This window comes from Macrobrachium rosenbergii, chromosome 46 (assembly GCF_040412425.1).
Source record: "Macrobrachium rosenbergii isolate ZJJX-2024 chromosome 46, ASM4041242v1, whole genome shotgun sequence".
Lineage (NCBI taxonomy): Eukaryota > Metazoa > Arthropoda > Malacostraca > Decapoda > Palaemonidae > Macrobrachium > Macrobrachium rosenbergii.
Genome location: NC_089786.1, coordinates 48,882,195 through 48,904,694, shown reverse-complemented (window position 1 = coordinate 48,904,694; position 22,500 = coordinate 48,882,195). Strand labels below are relative to the sequence as shown.

Below are 22,500 nucleotides of genomic sequence, written 5' to 3'. Positions count from 1 at the left end.
AAACTGAAGAAAGGGAATAAGAATGGAGGTAAAGTAAAACGCTAAAAAGGATTTGCAAAAAGGGCAAACCCGGGTAAGAGAGGGAGGACGCTGCAAACCCGGATAAGAGAGTTCATCCGGAGAGTTTATCCGGACATGCTATAGCCTGCTTATCCGGACACCTTTTCGGATAACAGAGACTTCGTTTATCGGACATGCTATAGCCTGCTTATCCGGACACCTTTCCGGATAACCGAGACTTCGTTTATCCGGACATGCTATAACCTGCTTACCCGGAAACCTTTCCGGATAACCGAGACTTCGTTTATCCGGACATGCTATAGCCTGCTTATCCGGACACCTTTCCGGATAACAGAGACTTCGTTTATCCGGACATGCTATAGCCTGCTTATCCGGACACCTTACCGGATAATCGAGACTTCGTTTATCCGGACATGCTATAGCCTGCTTATCCGGACACTTTTCCGGATAACCAAGAGTTCGTTTATCCGGCCATCCGGCTATAACCTGCTTAGCCTGCTTACCGGAAACCTTTCCGGATAACCGAGACTTCGTTTATCCGGACATGCTATAGCCTGCTTATCCGGACACATTTCCGGATAACAGAGACTTCGTTTATCGGACAAAGCAACAGGAAATTTGAGTCACTTGAGAGGAATGGAATGGAATATAAAACTTAGTCCAAAGGCCAAGCGCTGGGACCTGTGAGATCATTCAGCGCTGAAAGGGAAATTGAGAGTAAAAGGGTTTGAAAGGTGTAACAGGAGGAAAACCTCGCAGTTGCAATATGCAACAATTATTAGGAAAGATGGAAAGTCAGATAGAAGAAAAAGACTATGAACGGAGGCACAGCAAAAGGCAAAAGAAATAATATATATATATATATATATATATATATATATATATATATATATATATATATATATATATATATATATATATATATATATATATATATATATATATATATATATTTAAGACAGTCCCTGGTGGGCAATAAAGTTCCTGAAAATATCTTACGCGCTTGGAACATGTAGGCGAAATGAAGTAGGAATTTGTTCATCGTGAAAGTTTTGATGAAGTGCCCCGGAGAGAGAGAGAGAGAGAGAGAGAGAGAGAGAGAGAGAGAGAGAGAGAGAGAGAGAGAGAGAGAGTGCATGCCTTCTTTTATTGCATTTCCTAACTTCCCACCCCGGGTCGTGTTCCAGTACCAGTCACTCGTAAGTGAATTTTCTCTCTCTCTCTCTCTCTCTCTCTCTCTCTCTCTCTCTCTCTCTCTCAATTATGATGATGATAAATATTATTTTTATTGTTTTTTTTTTTGTTATCGTTGCTGTAACTGGCATAAAAAAATTTTTCATAAGGATCTCTCTCTCTCTCTCTCTCTCTCTCTCTCTCTCTCTCTCTCTCTTTCTTTATAAATATATATATACCTCTTTATTTATCTTTACTTTCCTCTCTCTCTCTCTCTCTCTCTCTCTTTACATTGATGATAATGTTTTATTATTATCATCATTATTATTACTACTGTTTTTGTTATTGTTGGTGCTATTGGAAAAAGAATTTATTGCGATCTAGCTATCTATAGGTCTGCAACTCTCTCTCTCTCTCTCTCTCTCTCTCTCTCTCTCTCTCACGAAAGGAAGAAGAAGAAGAAGAAGCAAACGAAGCAAACACGCAACACCCGGATGTTGGGAAAACATCGGAGCCTTCCCAAGAAGCAGTTAATTACTAAACTTTCGCTTCCTCTAAGATGATAATGACATACGCGAGAGAGAGAGAGAGAGAGAGAGAGAGAGAGAGAGAGAGAGAGAGAGAGAGAGAGAGAGAGAGGTAAATGAGTATAAACAAAGGTAGTCAATTTCTTGAGAGAGAGAGAGAGAGAGAGAGAGAGAGAGAGAGAGAGAGAGAGAAGAGAAACACTGTAACAAAAGTTATGACTTGAAGGAAAAACACTTCTTATCTTGCGACTTGTGGTTCTTTGGAAGGCAGAGGAGAAGAAAAACATAAGAGAATGAATAAAAGAACAGAATGCAAGAGGATTAGGAGGAAGAAGGAAGAGAGGAGATAGAGAGGAGGAGAACGGTTGAGAAGGAGAATGGAGGAGGGAAAATTTGAGGAAGAGTAAAAAAAGAGGAAAAAGGAGAAGGTGAATAGAGGAAGATCGAGATGAAAATAGGGAAGAAGAAGAAGAAGAAGAAGAAGAAGAAGAAGAAGAAGAAGAAGAAGAAGAAGAAGAAGAAGAAGAAGAAGAAGAAGGAAAGGAATTAGTAGAAATAAAGGCAAGAAATGGTAAAAAAAAAAAACTGAGAGGGGGAAAGGAAGAGAAAAAGAAAAATGAAAGGTGAAAAGGAGAAGATGAATAAGATAAAAACTACCCTACAAAAATAAATAAATAGACAAGTAAATAAATATATAAATAAAAAGATAAATGAATAAATAAATAAATAAAGGGAGAAAAATAACAACATTTTCCAACATATCTTTTGACTCTCTCTTATACCTCTCTCTCCCACCCAATCTCCCCCTCCCACCTCCCCCCCCCCTTCCACGCCCACTGCAATCCTCCCGCCCACCCACCCATTCCACAACTCCACCCCCTCCCCCTTTACCCCCCCCACCCCGATATAATAAAGAAGACAAGGAATATTATCAGAAAAAACCAACATGAAGATTTCTTCCATCTTCATTAAAAGAATTTCTTTTGGGGCGACGACACATAAACCATCGGCTCAATGTTTATGGTGTGGGTTTTCCTGGACTCGGTGGGGAGGGGGAGTGGGTGGGGGTGGACTAGGGATGGTGGGTGGGGGATGTTGGAAGCCACTGATGGTCCTTTTTCGACTCGGCGGTTCCCCAAATCATGGAAATGGGACCGGGATGGAAGAGAAGAGAGAGAGAGAGAGAGAGAGAGAGAGAGAGAGAGAGAGAGAGAGAGAGAGGAAAGTAGATAAATAACAGAGAGATAGAGAGAGAGAGATGGTAGAGAAACTGATAATGCCATTTCTTCAACAACTACTACTACTACTACTACTACTACTACTAATAATAATAATAATAATAATAATAATAATAATAATAATAATAATAATAATAATAATAATGAGAAACTCTAATTTAAAGAGACCACAAACATATGCCAACATCCCTCCTCCCATAAGTTACATTCCTATCTCTCCCAAAACCTAACAATCACTTGCTCCCAGTCACGTGACTCGACAGCCCAACTTCCGTTAAAAATCTTCACAAACAAACTAACATAACTAACCGAAAGCATAGCTCTTTGTCGGTGCTTATGAAGGTAATAAGTAATTTTATGTTTATGTACACATGAACTGAGAATAGAAGTCGCATACGGGGTTAAATACGGTAAGGAATTAGTGTTTATATATACATGAAATAATAATAACAAACTCACATACAGGGTTAAATACGGTAAGGAATTAGTGTGTTTATATATACATGAATTAAGAATGAAAGTCGCATACAGGGTTAAATACGGTAAGGGATCAGTGTGTTTATATATAGATGAAATAAGAATGCCAAACTCACACAGGCATAAGTAAAAAAATTTGTAAAACGTATACATAAATGGTTTATGCAAGCACACATCCTCGTAATCAGATATAAACTACAGAGCTTTGAAATTCTCTTATTTCCTCCAATTCAGTGACTAATATGCTACATCGTTGACCATGAATTCGAAAAAAAAAATTAAAAACTCGAAAACCGACTCGCGTACACAGAAGAAAAAACACTGCGAAATATATCAATAAACACTCTCGTTTCTTCCACTTAAACGACTAGAGTAGTATCAAATCTTTCGTTGAATTGAATTGAATTTTGGCCTTTGGCCAAGCACTGGGACCAATGAGGTCATTCAGCGCTTGAACGGAAACTGACAGTTAAAGGTTTGAAAGGTGTAACAGGAGGATAACCTCAAAGCAGTTGCACTGTAAATCAATTGTTAAGAGAGAGTGGAAAGTAAGATGGAAGAAAGAGAATATGAAAGGAGGTACAGTAAAAGGAACGAAAAGGGTTGCAGCCAGGGGTCGAAGGCAAGCTGCAAAGAACCTCAAGTAGTGCCTACAGTGGACCTCGTGATGAGCACTGACGGCACTACCACTACCCTAGGGGATGGTTTCCTTCGTGTTTAAAATAAACATTAATTTCCTGCAGCTTATTTCCCATGGTTCCTCCAGGCCTGGGCAACATAAGGGTATAAGGGAGCTATCAAACTGGTCTTTGAAATGAGATAAAATACTACAATTATGAAAGATTCATTCGCAAAAAATTTTTTTTTTACGGTGTAGAGACACCGAGACGGATCATATTTGCGCAAAGCAAGCTCGGTTCTGCGAGGGAACACAGAGGAAAATACGAACTTTCACAGCCTGAAAGTGAGTGGTACTATATATATATATATATATATATATATATATATATATATATATATATATATATATATATATATATATATATATATATATATATATATATATATATATATATATATATATATATATTTCTCAAACAGACAGACATTTAAACCGTTGTAAAAGTCCCGCAAACACTCATTCATGTCTAACATACATGAATCAGTCATGTCTTTTCTCCAATGTCTTAATCAGTAATTGCACGTCGTCATGTCTTTTCACCCCACATCTTCAGTAACTACACGTCACGTCTACATTGTAAATAAGACATGACGAAATCCGTCATGTCTCTTTCCCAACGTCTTATCCAGTAATTGCATGTCGTCATGTCTAGTGTAAAAAGAAAATATAAAAACAGTCATGTCGTTTTCCCCTTACATCTTATTCAGTAATTGCACGTCATGTCTGCAATGTAAAAACATGATCGAATCAGTCATGTCTTTTTCCCCCTTCGTCTTATTCAGCAATTGCACGTTGTCATGCCTACAGTGTAAAAAAAGACATGACCGAATCAGTCATGTCTTTTCCCAACGTTTTATTCAGTAATTGCACGTCATGTCTACATTTTAAAAAAGACGTGACAAAACCAGTCATGTCTTTTTCCCCCCTACGTCTTATTCAACAACTGCACGTCGTCATGTCTACAGTGTAAAAAAGACATGACCGAATCAGTCATGTCTTTTTCCCGTTTTATTTAGTACTTGTAAGTCGTCATGTCTACAGTGTAAAAAAAGTCATGACAAAGTCAGTCATGTCACTTTTCCCGCACGTCTTATTCAGTATTTGTAAGTCGTCATGTCTGCAGCGTAAAAAGACATGACAAAATTAGTCATGTCTTTTTCCTCCCACGTCTAATTCAGTGATTGCACGTCGTCATGTCAACATTTAAAAAGACATGACGAAAATCAGTCATGTCTCTCTCCTCCTACGTCTTATTCAGTAATTGCGCGTCATGTCTACAGTGTAAAAAGACATCAGTCATGTCTTTTTCTCACACATATTATCCAGTAATTGCACGTCGTCATGTCTACAGTGTAAAAAAAGGACGTGACAAAATCAGCCATGTCTTTTTCCCCAATGCCCAATTCAGTAACTAAACCTCATGTCTACAGTGTAAAAAGACATGACAAAATCAGCCATGTCTTTTTTCCTCCATGCCTATAATTCAGTGATTGCTCGTCGTCATGTCAACACTAAAAAAAAGACATGACAAAATCAGTATGATGCATAATCCCTCCTCCACTCCTCCGGTAACACCTCCTCCCCCAAGTATATATAACCCTATTATCTCTCCCCCTCCCCAGTACCTATCTATCAGTGACTAGTGGATGACGTGTATTGTCGTTGCTCCTCCGAAAAAGTGCAAAATTTCAATTCGGGAAACAATTAATAGGTACATCCTACTAAATTCTACTTCATACTAATCCAGAGACGTCCTTTGCCATCTACAGAGTCCCGCAGGATAAGCAAAGACTACTTTTTACTATCCAAGAGACGTTCTTTGACATCCCCAGAGTCCCGCAAGATGAGCAGCTGAAGGTAATTAAAGTCTTTAATACGTAATCAATTTTGGCTTTTCAAATTAATACATTTGTCTATTCATATTTGAGAGAATGAATGCGCAATGTATAGATTTAATCATTGACGGTTTATGTCTTTTTTTATCATAAAACAGCAATAATTATAACAGTAATGATAGTAATAGTAGTAGATGCGATTGGGGCGCCAAAACAACCATATGTCGTCACATAGGTCATGTCGCTTGGTAACGTAAGCTGTTGCCTCAGGACGACAGAATATTCCCTTAAACGAGTAATAATCTTAATATTACTAATTTTATGCATATAAGTTATATATTAGAAAGATCTGAATAGATGGTAATTTCCAGCGTTTTGTAAATTTGGCTTATAGGGGTTGTAGCCTACTACCAATAGGCCTAGGCCTAGCATATTCTACATCTGATAACTATTGTTTTACAGGGTAATTGGAGGAGTAATTCGTTTTTATGGTGATATATCATGATTCTCATAGGCCTAGGCCAGCACTGATTAATAATGTGTACATTATATTGATATATGGTATAATGGCGTCAGTTGGGAACATGCAATAGGCTACCGTATCCCTACGCCTAACCTCGCCTGTTCTAAGCTGACGACTATTGATTTACAAGCTAACGGGAAGAGTAACTTGTTCCTATAATGCTATATAATGTGATTCTCGTAGGGCTAGGCTAGGTCTGATTAATAATGCATGCATAGTGCTGATATATATTATGTTGACGTCAGTTGTAAACGTTGGATAGGCTACCTTACCCAGCCAGCAAAGATGGCTACAAGGTGACAGACATGCTTGGCCGCTTCCTATGTTGCTGCCTCTAATAACTTAATGATTCGGGCAGCCGCTAGCATGAAATGCCAAATTGTGTCCGTGTTGCGGTGTCTTTATCGAACCCTGGCATAAAGACGCAGACAGAGTTGTTACTTGCAACTGATATTTGCGTACGGTTGAAAAATGGTTTAGCCTGAGTACTTTGACCAAAGCTTACCTTTCGATTGAGGCGGTTTCCGTTGAGATGTGATTCGCCGTCAGTTGCCGAACGCCCTTGCTTGAAATCAGTGCAGCTCACTACACCTGATACCAACTGATCACATACACAAATATAACTTATCAGATCAATGCCTCTGTAGTTTATTCCGCTTAAACAAAGGCCTAGAGACCGTCCATGTTTGGTTGTGTTTACAGCGTCAGCTGATCAGTTCCCTTAACCTCCGTAAGAAGATCGAAGCCGGTTTGAACCTCCGAAAATATGACTAAAATATATTTATTGCTGTATAATTCAGCCCTTGTCTTTTATCTCATATAAAGTATACTGCTCTTTAAGGCATCGTAAACTGATCTCAAATTGCGTTCCTAACATTGGCTATCAGTACATTTTGGTAAATACCACATCACGGGTTAAACGTACGCGGGATTGAGTTGTGCAACCGGTACCTCAGGAGCCATTTAAACTTTTGGCGGGAGAATGCGAAATTTTATTATATCCCTTCATGATGTAAGTCGAAGTATTCTGTAGAATGATGGAAAAGTAAAGGTTAACGTGTTTACTTAGAAAATACGAAAACAAACATCTTATTCTTAATTTGGTCAAATTAGCAAGACTGACTGGCGTAGTAAACGGGGCCAGCCTAGTAGCTCGACTGATCATGTCCCATCATGCACTTTTCCTGCCGAGAGGCGAATGGTTGAGTTTTGTAAAGTCTGACTTTACTTGACTTTACTTATGTTAAACATGGATGATTATGTTGAGGGAGCATTAGTTAAAACTAAGTTTACTTCAAAACCGTTACAGAAAGACAGGCTTAGACCTATAAGATTAATCACTGATTAGTTTAAATGGTAGAGCCAAGTTACGGCTGACATTTCAGACGCGGACAATCGTCTTAAACAACGCGTAAAAGTATAATTCAAGCACCAGAGAGAGAGAGAGAGAGAGAGAGAGAGAGAGAGAGAGAGAGAGAGAGAGAGAGCTTGATGTGAAAGGGCAACACTCATGCCTTTAATTACGACGGCAGTTCGAGTTGTGTTTTAGGGAGATTTTCCTCGGCAAAGCGTTCCATTCCTGATGGGATTACCCGCCGGAGTAATGGTCAAAGTTATTTGCTCTTGCAAACCTAATTCTTCCTGCTGGGCTCCCTGCCATCCACCCGGCCCTTCACCCCCACCCCCTACCCGCACCCCCTTCTTGCGCAAAACATAAATTGGTGTTCCGTGTGTTTTAGTCTTTAGCAGTTTCATATATTGTTGAAGAGAGAATAACAAAGGCTGTTTCGCGTGGTTTGGTAATTAGCTCTTCATATATATATTTTTTTAATTAGATTAATTCATGAATGCTGTTTCGCGTAGATTAGGTTTTTGCGTTGAATATTTTTAACGAATGGAATGAATTTATATGCACTTTGTGTGATCCTTGGCATTTTAGCATTTTGTACTTAATTATTCTTATAATGCAATAAATATAATAGGATGTGTGTTTGTCTTTTTTACGCAATTTAATCTCCTGGATTAAGAGCCTACATTTGTATTGAACGGCTGACTTGGGAATAAGGTTTATTTCTCCCGAAAAAAAACTAATTCATGTAGTCCAATATTTTGTATTTTCGTATTTCCATGTACATAAATTGCAAATTACGATATATGTAGCGTCTTCCACCCCTTCCTCTCCCCCCCCCAAAAAAAAGGGTCTGTTTAGTTTAGTCTTTCTTTGGCATTTTAGTGTTATCCATCATAATATTGTGTTCAGTCTGTCTTTCACGACATAAATCAGTGGTTTTTAACCTTTTTCAATGTGCGCACCCCTTTCAAATCAGCAGTCAGTTCTCGCACCCCCTGAATAGTTGAAATAGAAAAAAAATTTTAAAAAGCTAAAATACAAAGTTGATATGATGTGTGTTAATAACAAAACCACTTTTTTTAAAATTCATTCACAAAGCTTAGAATTTTATTTTATTTTTTTTTTTCAGAAAAAAAAAATAACACGCATTTATAGAAATGTATTTTGCTTTAATTATTCATAGGCATCCTCGCACCCCTTAGGAACCGGCTTCGCGCCCCCTAGCGGTGCACAAGGGCATTTTATGCAGTTGAATCGTTTGCCATCTAATATTTTGATATTTTCACGGTTATGGAACAAATTTAAGCTGTTTATCTTCATTTCAGTTAGAAAAACATTTCGTGTAGGCGAGTCTGTTCTACTGTGATATTTTTATTTACATACTAATGAAATGAATAATAGAAATGTTCTTGATGCTGTGCAATATTTTGATCTTGCAATCTGTTTACACAAAAGATAAGAAAGTATAATTATGTTTTTGGTTGATAATCGTTTTTTAAAGCATGTATAAACACACAAACAAACACACACACATACACATATATGTATGTGTGTGTATTTTTTTGTATATATATATATATATATATATATATATATATATATATATGTGTGTGTGTGTGTGTGTGTGTGTGTGTGTATATATTGATAAAGTACCTTGTCTGTGAATAAGACTTGGGTGATTAATTAATTAATTAATTAATTAGTAATAGAAGAGTATAATAATTTCATAAACGAGAATAAAAGAATCTAATGCAAAGTAAACTTCAGACTTTATGAAATAATAAACGACGTGATTAAGGCGAAAATAGAAAAAAAAAGAGAATCAAAAGAAAACGACTTCCAAGTCCAAGGAAAAGAAACCTGAATTACACGGAAGAAGAAGAGAGAAGGAAAATGAATAATGAGAGGCGGAAGAGGAATAATCATCCTCTCGAAGCGCGAAAGAAAAGGGGTGAGCCGTTTCAAAGATGCACTTCCTCCTCCTGCTCCTCCTCCCCCTCCTCCTCCCCCTCCTAACCCCCTCTCCTCCTCTGCATCCTCCTCCTCCCGTTTCTCTCTTCCCCTTCCCTCCTCCTCATCGTCATCGTCATCCCTCCTCCCCCTCCCCCCCCCTCCTCATCATTTTCATCCACCTCCTCCCACTCCCCTCCTACTCCTCCTCATCGTCATCGCTCCTCCTCCCCCTCCCCTCCCCTCCTCATCATTATCATCCACCTCCTCCCACTCCCCCTCCTACTCCCTCCTCCTCCTCCCCTTCCTTCACCTCCCCTCCTCATCCCCTCCTCCTCATTCCCTCCTCCCTCCTCCTCCTCCTCCCCCTCCTCCTCCCCTTCCCTCCCCTCCCTCCCCTCCTCCCCTTCTCCTTCCCCTCTTCTTCTTCCTCCCTCCTCCTCCTCCTCGTCCTCCCCTCTCCTCCTCCTCCCCTCCTCCTCTCAACCTTCCCCTCCTCCCCTTCCCCTCCTCCTCCTCCTCCTCCTCCTCCTCCTCCTCCTCCTCCTCCTCCTCCTCCTCCTCCCCTTTTCCGGACAAGGAGACAAAAATAGCGCGCGGGAGAATTTTACGCGGCAAAGAAAAATGATGGAACCAGCAGTGACAAAGTGGCTGGAATAAATAAAAAAGAAACAAAAAGGCAGAGGAAATTCGAGCGAGTGGTGCAGAGAGAGACGTATTGGCGAAAGGAGGAAGGATGGGGAGGAGGAGGATGAGCAAAATGGGGGAGGGACAAGAGATTAAGAGAAGTGTTGAAGAAGTTACGGGGATTTTTCGCCTGAAGGGAGAGGTATCAAAAGCTATTTTGACGGAAGGTAGGAATGGGGTGATACGTAGCAAATAAAAAAAAGGAAGAAGATAAATTAAGAAAATAATTAGAAGCCTTTTTTCCCTTCCTTGATGGCGTAGTTGCCAAATACTTCTTAGGTGACTGAAATTACTTATCAAAGTTACAGAGTAAGAGGAAAAATATTACGTAACTTTTATTTTTAAAGGTCTTATATATTATGCAACCAGTACACAAGAACGGCTCTTTGTGACGAAATTACCGTATGGCGACACTTCTTAGATGACTAAGGAAATAGTTAATAAGTTACAGAGGAAGGGGGTAAAAAAATATTTATATTTTTTTTTTCTTGGTACAATAACCCTACCCTTTGATGGCATAATTGCCGAATACTTCATAACTGGCTAAAACTTCTCGCTGTGTTAGAGAGTTCTCTGATGATAAGATTCGTGGTACACTTTGCAACAATCGCTTTATGGGTTGAAAACTGAATTCTGGCCGAGAGAACTGTAAAATCGGTACAAATTCCGTCAACGTGAGCTGTAGAATTTACACAAATTCTGTCAAAATTATTTCTCAAGTTTGCACAAATTCAGTCAAAATAAAGGGTAAAATATCTACAAATTCTGTCAGCATTACCTGTAGAATGTGCACCAATTCTGTCAAATTGAATTGTAAAATTTTGCTTAAATTCTGTCAGATTGCACAAATTCTGTTAACATGACCTGTAGAATTTGCACTAATTCTGTCAAGATAACCTGTCAGATTTTACAACTTACTAGTTAAAAACGATAATATTTTCCAGCAAATTTCTGTATATAGCAGTCTTAGAGATAAGATATTATTTAAAGTGTCTCTAAAACCGCCCAGTCTCGCAGCCTTGTAAATACCATGCCATTTAAAGTGTTTGTCAAATTGCCTATCTGATGAAAGTGTCGATCCTCAGTCTGGAAGCTTGGATCTTGCCAAGGGTGACAACAATACTTTTAAAGATTTTATACGTATTACACTCAAATGGACAGGAAAAGTCTTTCGAGAAACAAAATCCTGATCGTTATCCGTCAAAGGTTTTCACTCCTCAACCTCGTGGCCCCGTAGGGGGCTAGTGACGTCAGTGCACTTCATGCGGTGCACTGTAGGCATTACTTAAGGTTCTTTGCAGCTTGCTTTCGGCCCCTAGCTGCAACCCCTTTCGTTCCTTATACTGTACCTCCTTTCATATTCTCTTTCTTCCATCTTACTTTCCACCCTCTTCTAACAATTGATTCAAGGTGCAAACTGCGAGGTTTTCCTCCTGTTACACCTTTCATACCTTCTTACTGTCAATTTCCGTTTCATCTTAGACCCCGGTGCTTGGCCTATGACCTAAATTCTATATTCAATTCAACTCAATCTCGTGGGGAAATTAAGTCCATTTGATAGAAGTTGAGTAAAAAATTGGACCTAATGACAAGGAAATAATGGAATTAAAGTTTTATAAGTTGAAGCAATAAAAACCATTTGGATAATGGTAACTAAAATCGTACTGAACCTACTGGTTCCAGTCTACACTGAAAGAAAGTACCTTTCTCGTTGAGGACAGACTTGGGACAGCTACATGGGATCTGCCATCTCATCCCTTGTGCATATGCCTGTGAACGAGGATGTGTGTCATTCAGCCCCATCTCTTGTATATGCATGGCATAGGAACATCAACGGATTATTTTACATATCGTGTGGAAACAGGGATATGCAGCATGCATCCCCATCCTTTGCTCATATGTATGACGTGTTTTTGAGCAGGGGGCGTTGGCAGGGATGTGTGGTATACGGCCTCATCCCTCGTGCATATACGCTTCTTCGAAATATAACTATTACACCTTTTTTGGCAAAATTTATTCAAGACCTCCACCACAGAAAATAATATGTAAAAAGCAATATATCTCCCAAGCATTGATTGATTGCTAGTGATGCTGTCATCCGCGGAAATTCTCTCTCTCTCTCTCTCTCTCTCTCTCTCTCTCTCTCTCTCTCTCTCTCTCTCTCTCTCTCTTCATTTCAGTTCACAAAAACGGTTCAAGATTGACAATTTAAACTTTCTGAAAAAAAGCATTAAAAACTTAGCATTTGCTGCTGAGAAATTCCCTTGACTTTAATTAAAATTAAATGGGTATATTCATAGATGTAAGGGCCCAACGCAAGCTCAGATTTTTTTTAACTTTTAATTTTTGAGGAGTTCATAATTTTCTATGAAAATTATGTTAAATCTTTAATACTTTCACGTTTTGCGGTGTCAGTGTCGTGGATACCATAACATGATTGACGTATATTTTTCTGTTTTAGGATTAATTATGTTTTTTCTGTTTTATTAATAATTCTAAAGTCATACCATAATTACTTTTATTATAATCACCATTATTACTGAGCTTGCCAAAGTTGTAGTTTCATTGTTTCTGTTAATTTTTTTTTTTTTTTGTCTCTGTCTATGTCTGTTTTTTTTTGCCAACAGACTCTGTTCAAAACCTTAGTGAGTATTTTTCACTAAAATTCGACCAAACGTGGCCTTGATAACATACAACACCCATAACAAGCGATTAGATTTTGGGAGATATAGGAATGTAATCGTTAGGGAAAAGGGGCCTTTTGGAGAGTGTGTATGTTGTTTAGCCTTCTTGCAAATGTTCCAGAATTAAGAAGCCGAAACCAGAGGCACATCACAGGTAATTTTGGTAATTTTCAGAAGCCGAAAGCATTATATATTTAATATTTTATTTATATATATATATATATATATATAGATTTTTGTAACGTGAAGAAACCAATACCTCATGCATCTTCATCCAGTGGATTTGGTAAAGCCTATGAAACCAAAATCCTGTTCCTCCGTGGTCATAGATTTCGTTGAGTGTTAGAAATTGCACTCTTACTGTGGATTTTGGAATGTTTCAAAACTGATATGTATATATATATATATATATATATATATATATATATATATATATATATATATATATATATATATATATATATATATATTATATGTAAATATATGAATGTATGTATATATACATATACAATATATATATATATATATATATATATATATATATATATATATATATATATATATATATATATATATATATACTAAGAAATCACAAATGTAAGCACGTGATTTTGTTTATTAGCTGAAACCACTGGGAAAGTTGAATGACAAATTGTAACGTCCCCCTGAAGATGTGTTAAAATACACGAAAGTACTTGGCACTCTGTCGTTTCAATTTGAACTTTCCCACTGCTAATATATATATATATATATATATATATATATATATATATATATATATATATATATAAAGTATGTTTATATATACACAGTATATATAGGCTATATATATATATATATATATATATATATATATATATATATATATATATATATATATATATATGTCTCCGATGCCTATCATCTATATAGCCATTGAATCGTCCAACTATTTTGGTGTCTAACTGATACTATCTTGCGCTATTGAATTTCCATATTACTATGTTTCAGTGATCATTTCATCATTCATGTTATTTAGATTTTGGAAGTTTTATTTATGATTTCTTAATTTTCCTTATGAAAATGTTTGAAATCTTTCTTCCAACAACACGTACATTTTTTTCGCTACATATATAAGTATTTGGTATCTGCTGTTCAGCCCTATTGCAAGGTAGCAAATCCGCCAGGCGACCTCCTCTCATATTTTCTCTGTGATAAAACGTTAATTCTCCTGGGAGTACTCGGCTCAGTGATTGTCTCATCCCTTCTTCTCTCATGCTTTGGAATTCTGTTTATGCTTCTGTGTTTTCGGACTATGATAACCATACTCTCTGAAGCCCCTCGCCCTTTTCTTCGTATTTTTCATCCTTTCTTCATGTTTGAGCTAGATAAGGGCTCATCCTTTCTTCATGTTTGAGCTAGATAAGGGCTCATCCTTTCTTCATGTTTGAGCTAGATAAGGGCTCATCCTTTCTTCATGTTTGAGCTAGATAAGGGCGCTGCGGTGCCAGCCCCATCGGCCTCTTTTATGAAGTAATATAGCAAAAGTGTTTAATTATAAAGCAAAATGCTTAAAAGCAAGTAAAAAATGCGCCGAAGTTTCTTCGGCGCAATCAAGTTTTCTGTACGGCGTATAATGCTGTACGAGCCGCGGCCCTTGAAACTTTCAGCCACGCCCCGTTGGTGGCATGTCATATAGCGTTGCCAGACGCACGATCATGACTAATTTTAGCCTTACATAAAATAAAAACAACTGACGCTAGAGGGCTGTAATTTGGTATGTTTGATGACTGGAGGGTGGGTACTCAACATATCAATTTGCGGCACTCTAGCCTCAGTAGCTTTTAAGATGTGAGGGCGGACAGAATAAAGTGTGGACGGACATACAAAGCCGGCACAATAGTTTTTTTTTTTACAGTAAACTAAAAAGTTCAGCTTATGTAATTTTAAAACGTTTAGTTCACAAACTCCCCATATACGTTTAGTTTACTGACTTACAAGAATAAAATGCTTAACTTCCTTAACTTCAAGACGTTCATCTTAAGAAATCCCCAAAACGTTCAGTTGACAGAATGTAAAAATATTTAGTAACTAAGATGATTTCAGAATGAAATCATGAAATCTCAGATAATTTAGCTCACAAATTCAAAAAATATATTAACAGTCTCATAACGTTTAGTTCATGAAATCTCAAAACATTTATCGTAAGACGTATAAAAAAGGGGGAAAACATTTCTTCCACGGAAAAAATCTCTTCTCGCCGTGATTGCTTGATTGATGCCCTCAGTCAAAATGGCGTCGCAGCAGTCTCAAGTGTCAACAGCGAGAGGCGGGAAAACATGGAAATAGTTTTGCCTTTCGCCCGGGAGTCAAAAGGAAAAGCCATAACAAGACTCGAAAGTATTAAAGTCACGTTTGTTGTAAAGTCCTTTGACGGCAAAGACTTTGCACCTCGATTGGATTTCGTCTTTTTCAAAGACTTTTGCACTTCGATTGAATTTCCAATCTTTTTTTTCTCCCCGTCACTCAAAGACTCTAGCGAGTTCCATCATCTTATCATCTACTTCTTCCTCTTCTTCGTCTTCTACTTCTTCTTCTTCATGGAACTCTCTCCTAAAAGCTTGTTATGGTCTTCTTGAAATTCGAAGTCTTTAATAAACCTGCCCACTCTTACCGGAGGTAATCACGTTCCAATAATATCCCCAATCATTCTTACCGGAGGCAATCAGGTCCCAATAACATTTCATTCGTCCTTACCGGAGGTAATCAGGTCCCCGGTAATATTGGAATTGGAATTGTCGAACTATTGTTTCGAAGTTAATGTCCCCGTTATTAACTCATTATTCATTGCAGTTTGGATGAAGACTTGCAAAGGGCAGTGATGTAAAGCTTCGCGTTATTTTTCTTAACAAATGGACCATTCCCGGTTGCTGCCAAGTACTGTCTGATCTTGTTTGAAATTTTTGCACTCCCGTGATCATCTTAAAATGTGATTGAATAGTCAGTACTTTGATCGTCATTTTTGGCGTCTTTGGAAATGCTCAAAAGAATGTTTATGCAGAGTAGATATATATGATTATTTATATATATATATTTATATATATATATATATATATATATATATATATATATATATATATATATATATATATATATATATATATAGTATATATATAATATATACATATGGTATATAATAATATAAATATATATGTACATATATATGCATATATGTATGTATATACAGTATATATACATATATATATATATATATATATATATATATATATATATATATATATTTATATATATATATATATATATATATATATATATATATATATATATATATATATATATATCACACATTACCACAGGTGAAAAATAAGAAACGGGGTGTAGGTCCTGACCGGTTTCGACTTTATTTCCAAGCCATTGACGAAGGACTGATACAGAGTGTGAGAAGTCACAAATATATATACTACAAGAACAGTACTGACGAACATACACAACCGTTAGAGGCTCCATATCCCCACTCAGGCCGGTGTTAAGAGGTGAGGGGCCTTTAAAACTCATTTGGCTAAAAATCACAATAGACTCTCAGGGACATTGCTGATAAACAGACCATACCCCACCTCAGATCCAACCTGACAGGTGTCATGGGGCGGAGTTTGGAAACTCATTAACATTACTACCCTCGTAGTTTGTGTTTACAAATATGATAATCCTATTTTCATATATCTCTACTGCCTACCTTAAAGCTTAAACAATTTACAAATTTCTTTTGATATTAAAGGATCAAGTTTATACATCCCTTGACTGATATTCATATTATGGTTATAACTTTCTTTTATGAAGCTAGATTCAATGATGTTTCTTTCCAGTGCATTATTAGAATATACAATCCTTTTGCCCTTCCCAGTTGATAGCATGATTGTTCTCACTAACATGTACAAATATACCACTGTTCCCTTGTGCATATCTCACACATTTCTTATGTTGTTCAATTCTTTTTCAGTGCTTTCTTGGTTTGGCCAATATAAAAGTTGTCACAAGACTTACACGGGATTTTATATACACACCCTTTAATATTGTCTGGGAGTTCTTGATAAGTACATTTTTCATTGTTGTATTGTTCTTAAATGCGACATTAACACCAAAATTCTTAAGAAGATGAGGGATATCTTTCATACTATTATTATAAGGCAGAACAAGCAAATTTTTTTGTGTTGTAAGGTTCTTTCTGGTTTTGATACATAGTCTTTTTGCCACTTCAAATGCACTGTTTAATACACTATCAGGATATTTCAATTTTTTTGCCTGCATTCCTAATCTTATCTATTTCATCATCAATATATTCAGGGCTACATACCCGTAATGCTCTTAAAAACATAGATGAAAACACTGACTTTTTAACCTTATTGCTTTGTCCAGAATAGAAATGCACATACAAGAAATATTAGTGGGTTTTCTATACACACTATATTTAAACCCACTACTATTTCTTCGTATGAGGACATCCAGAAACGGTAAGCACCCATCATTTTCCATTTCCATCGTGAATTTAATTGATGGTACTAATTGATTTAACTTAGCAAAAAGTTTTTACATCTTGGTTTCCTGGCCATACACAAATTATGTCGTCAACATACCTAAACCATGTTACATTATTGGGATTATGTTGTTTAATATCTTCTTTTCAAAAAATTCCATATATAAGTTACTTAACACTGGGGATAGAGGGTTTCCCATTGAATCTAGCTTCATAAAAGAAAGTTATAACCATAATATGAATATCAGTCAAGGGATGTATAAACTTGATCCTTTAATATCAAAAGAAATTTGTAAATTGTTTAAGCCTTTAAGGTAGGCAGTAGAGATATATGAAAATAGGATTATCATATTTGTAAACACAGTACGAGGGTAGTAATGTTAATGAGTTTCCAAACTCTGCCCCCCATGACACCTGTCAGGTGTGGATCTGAGGTGGGTATGGTCTGTTTATCAGCAATGTCCCCTGAGAGTCTATTGTGATTTTTAGCCAAATGAGTTTTAAAGACCACTCCTACCTCGACACCGGCCTGAGTGGGGATATGGAGCCTCTAACGGTTGTGTATGTTCGTCAGTACTGTTCTTGTAGTATATATATTTGTGACTTCTCACACTCTGTATCAGTCCTTCGTCAATGGCTTGGAAATAAAGTCGAAACCGGTCAGGACCTACATGTTTCTTATTTTTCACCTGTGTAATGTGTGATAAATGAATCACGTACAAAAGTGATAATAATCATATATATATATATATATATATATATATATATATATATATATATATATATATATATATATATATATATATATATATATATATATAAAGCTTTCCAATTTCTTCGCTACCGTCAAATAATGCTTCCTTTTTAACGATATAAGTGGTATTACCTAAATTGAAACCCACGCCAACGTTATGTGACAAAGTTGACAATTATTATTGTGGATGTGTTTAAGCCTAACACAGAGGCTATGCTCTCTGAAACATTGTTGCCAAATACTTCAAGATTTCTGCTTTATTTAAGATTAAAATTTTGTTCTCTGGAATCATGAAGCATATGCGTACATTCTTATTATTATTATTATTATTATTATTATTATTATTATTCAGAAGCTGAATCCTGTTCATATGGAACAAGACCAGCACAGGGGCCATTCACTTGAAATTCGAGTTTCCTAAGAATGTGTTCACGAGGGAGCAGAAAGGGTAAAGGGAAATACAGAAAGAGATATCATTTATTAAAGAGAAACAATAAATTGATAAATAGATAAAATGCATTAAAATGCAAGAGAATAGCATTAGGGTAATAATACATTGCATCTTCGCTTGAACTTCTGAACTTCCAATCGCACGACATTCCTCAGGGAGATTGCTCCACAGTCCAAGGGTGTGAGGAATAAAGAACCTCTGGGACTGAAGTGGTAGACATACCAAATACTACCAGCTATTTAACTCGAGGTGCAAATAGTATACTCATTATGTTTTCAGTTTATTGGCTGTTGTCAAACGTCATCCAAACGATTTGTGTCTACGATTTGTGTCTAGATTCAATAGCTGGTGGCATTTGATATTTATGCCCGTTTTATCTTTTGTTTAATCTGTGAATATTTTTTTTTAAACAGTAATCTTCTCTCTCTCTCTCTCTCTCTCTCTCTCTCTCTCTCTCTCTCTCTCTCTCTCTCTCTCTCTCTCTCTCTCTCTCTGTTTGTCTATCTGTCTGTATTGTCATAGTAACCTCTCTCTCTCTCTCTCTCTCTCTCTCTCTCTCTCTCTCTCTCTCTCTCTTCTGTTTGTTTTTGTTTGTCTGACTTCCTCTGTCTCTATTGTCATAGTCTCTCTCTCTCTCTCTCTCTCTCTCTCTCTCTCTCTCTCTCTCTCAATTTTACCAGCTCTCTAATTCATAAGCTATCATCGATCTACCAATGTATCAGTCCATTCGCAAGGGACGGAAGATATTAATCGTCCTGCAGTAATCCCACCCTCTCAGATGTTCTGAGGAGCAGTCATCACTCATCTTCTTACTAAAAGGACTGAAGATCTCTCTCTCTCTCTCTCTCTCTCTCTCTCTCTCTCTCAAACTGGAGCAAATCTGTAGAAAATATAATGAAAATAATGGAAGGAATACCAATGAAAGTTCAAGTTATCAAAAGACTTATAAAGAAAAGCTACAAAAAATCAACACATTCCATCAAAGAAAATAAGTATGGTGAAATTAGTGAATATATTGATTGATGCAATAGGCAAACGGATGCCTAAAGCATGTAAACTATGTAGAGTGTGGTATAGCATTGTAAATCCACAAAACCTGATTAGGAAATGCTATGCTTGCCACGTACCGACGCATCCTTCATGTGCTGAAGTAGAGCAAAATAGAAATAAGGACACAAAAATATTTTGCTCAACATGTCTAGTATGGATAGACAAGGTCATTAAATCAAGACTTAATGTACAGATTGTGGAGGATGAAGAAGATGAAGAAGAGGAAGAAGAGGAAAATAGAAAAGAAGAAAATAAGACTGAAGAGAGAGAAAAGATTAATGAAAACAAAGAACAGGATATTAGTATGGATGCAGAGAAACTCATAGATTCTACATATGAGGCAATACAGCAACATACATATGAAGAAATAAATTATGACATGATAAATCAAAATAAAATCCCAAAGAGGTTGTACCCGGATCTCCATACTGATGGGAAAGAACAAAAAAAAAAAAAGAAAGACACAGTATGCACCCTTTTGAAAAGAGGGAATTGCAGGTTTGGTGAAAAACGTTATTACAAACATCCCAAGATATGTCACAATTATGAGATCTATGGCAAATGTGCATATCTAGATGGCTATGAAGAGGAATGCAGCGATCTACATCCAAAAATATGTAGAAACTGGAAAGAAGGAAATGGATGTAGGTTTAATAAGAAATGTAGGTACATGCATCCTGTAGCCATGAAAAACCAAAATCAAAATCAAATACATATAAAAAAATCAAGGTAAAATGAAACAAATAAAGAAAGGAACAAAGATCATGTGATGAATGCAAAAAGCAAGCCAACAACACATTATGAAATGTCAGCACCACGATATGAGCCATCAGCACCTAGATATAGCACAAGGAACAAGCAATGTATCTATGATGCTAGGGGATGGTGCAGATATGGAGATAAATGCAGGTTTATGCACAAAGTGAATAAATATGAAGCTGGAAGATCAAATATAATGGAAAAGTTGGATTTTTAATGTACGAATTTCTGGAAATGAAAAAAGATCAACATATCAGAACAGGAAAGAGGCATGGGAAAATCCTTATTATTACCCATATTAGATAATGGAGATAATACGCAAACCATCATAGTGATGAACGCGCAAGGTTTAGTTTCGAGTAACTCAAAAAGAAAGATAGAGTTCTTAGAAGAACTAACCCAAAATGAAAAAAATAGAAATATTGAATATAAGTGAAACCTGGTATTCCCAAGAGACTGGTAATGATGACCAGATAAAGGGTTTCCAAACTTATAGATCAGATAGAAAAAATAGAAATCAAGGGGGAACCGCGATATATGGGAGAGATGCCAATCAAGGAAAAATCTGTGGAAATATAGTAACACAGAATGTGAATTAATAGCGGTAGAATTTGAATCTGAAATATTAGTGAACATTGTAATATATAGACCCCTAATACTAAAGAGTTTGACATAATAATTGAAAAATTGATGAAATATGTAGAAATCACAAGGACTGGACTATACTCCCTAACTTTCTTTTTGTAGAATGGAAAGAACGAATAGGAGACTGTGGTTGTATTTATACATATAAAAAGAGAGCAATAGTAGTGCAGAAGATAAGAGGCAATTTGAAAAGCTATTAGATATGCTACTAGAACATAACATTCAGCAAACAAATCACCTACCAACAAGAAAGGATAATATTTTAGACCTAGTATTTGTGAATGAGGTGAACTATGTTAAAGAAATAATAGTATATAACACGAGTATTTCGGACCATAATGTCATAGAACTAACAGTCCGTTCCAGAACACACGAAAACAGAGAAAAGCAAGAGACGAAAAAATGGGAAGGATATGGAAAATACAATTTCTATAGTAAGAATATAAATTGGTCAAAAATAAATGAAGAATTAAACAAAGAATGGGAAAACATTTTTGTAAGTGATGATATACAGGTAAATACCGATATATTATATAAAATATTAGAGGAAATAGTGGAAAAATATATACTGAAGAAAAAAAGTAAACATCAGTCACGAATTCCAAGAGACAGAGGGATCTTGTTCCAGAAAATTAGAAAGTGGAAAAAAGCTCTTGCAAAAGAAAAGAATGCATGGAAAGTGATGGAACTAAAAAGTAAGATAGAAAATGCAGAACAAAAGATTATACAATCAAAAGAAAATGAAAAATGGAACCTAGAAGAAATGACACTACAAAATATCAAGCAAAACCTAAAATTTATTATTCATATGCAAAAAGATGAATAAAATAAGAGTAGAAATAGGCCCTCTAAGAATTGAAGGGCGATTAACGAATGAAAAAAGGAAATATGTAACATATTAGCAGAAAGATATAAGAGTGAATTTACACCTAGAATTGACAATGAAGATAATGATACAGAAATAAGAGATGAAAATACTGAATACTTATCAGATATAGATATTACAGAAGCCGATATTGTGCAGGCTATTAATGAAATTAAAAATGGATCAGCACCAGGACCAGATGGAGTACCTGCCATATTGTTAAAGAAAGTGGTTCATTCAATTGGAAAGCCGCTAGCAATATTATTAAGACAAAGTATAGATACAGGCAAGATTTAT

The 22,500-nt window shown here is 36.4% G+C and overlaps 1 protein-coding gene across 2 annotated transcripts in view; it reads right to left on the bottom strand.

The window, feature by feature from the left end:
* The window catches only part of LOC136830297 (octopamine receptor beta-2R-like), a 639,505-nt gene that overhangs the window by 548,121 nt on the left and 68,884 nt on the right, over positions 1-22,500 (bottom strand). Inside the window, exon 1 of one of the 2 annotated variants that reach the window (XM_067089699.1) lies at positions 6,982-7,197. The exons of the other annotated variant lie outside the window; for it this stretch is intronic. The gene's annotated coding sequence lies outside the window, so the exon portion shown is untranslated. Of the gene's footprint in view, positions 1-6,981; positions 7,198-22,500 lie in introns of those variants that run through there. 2 annotated transcript variants of the gene reach the window in all.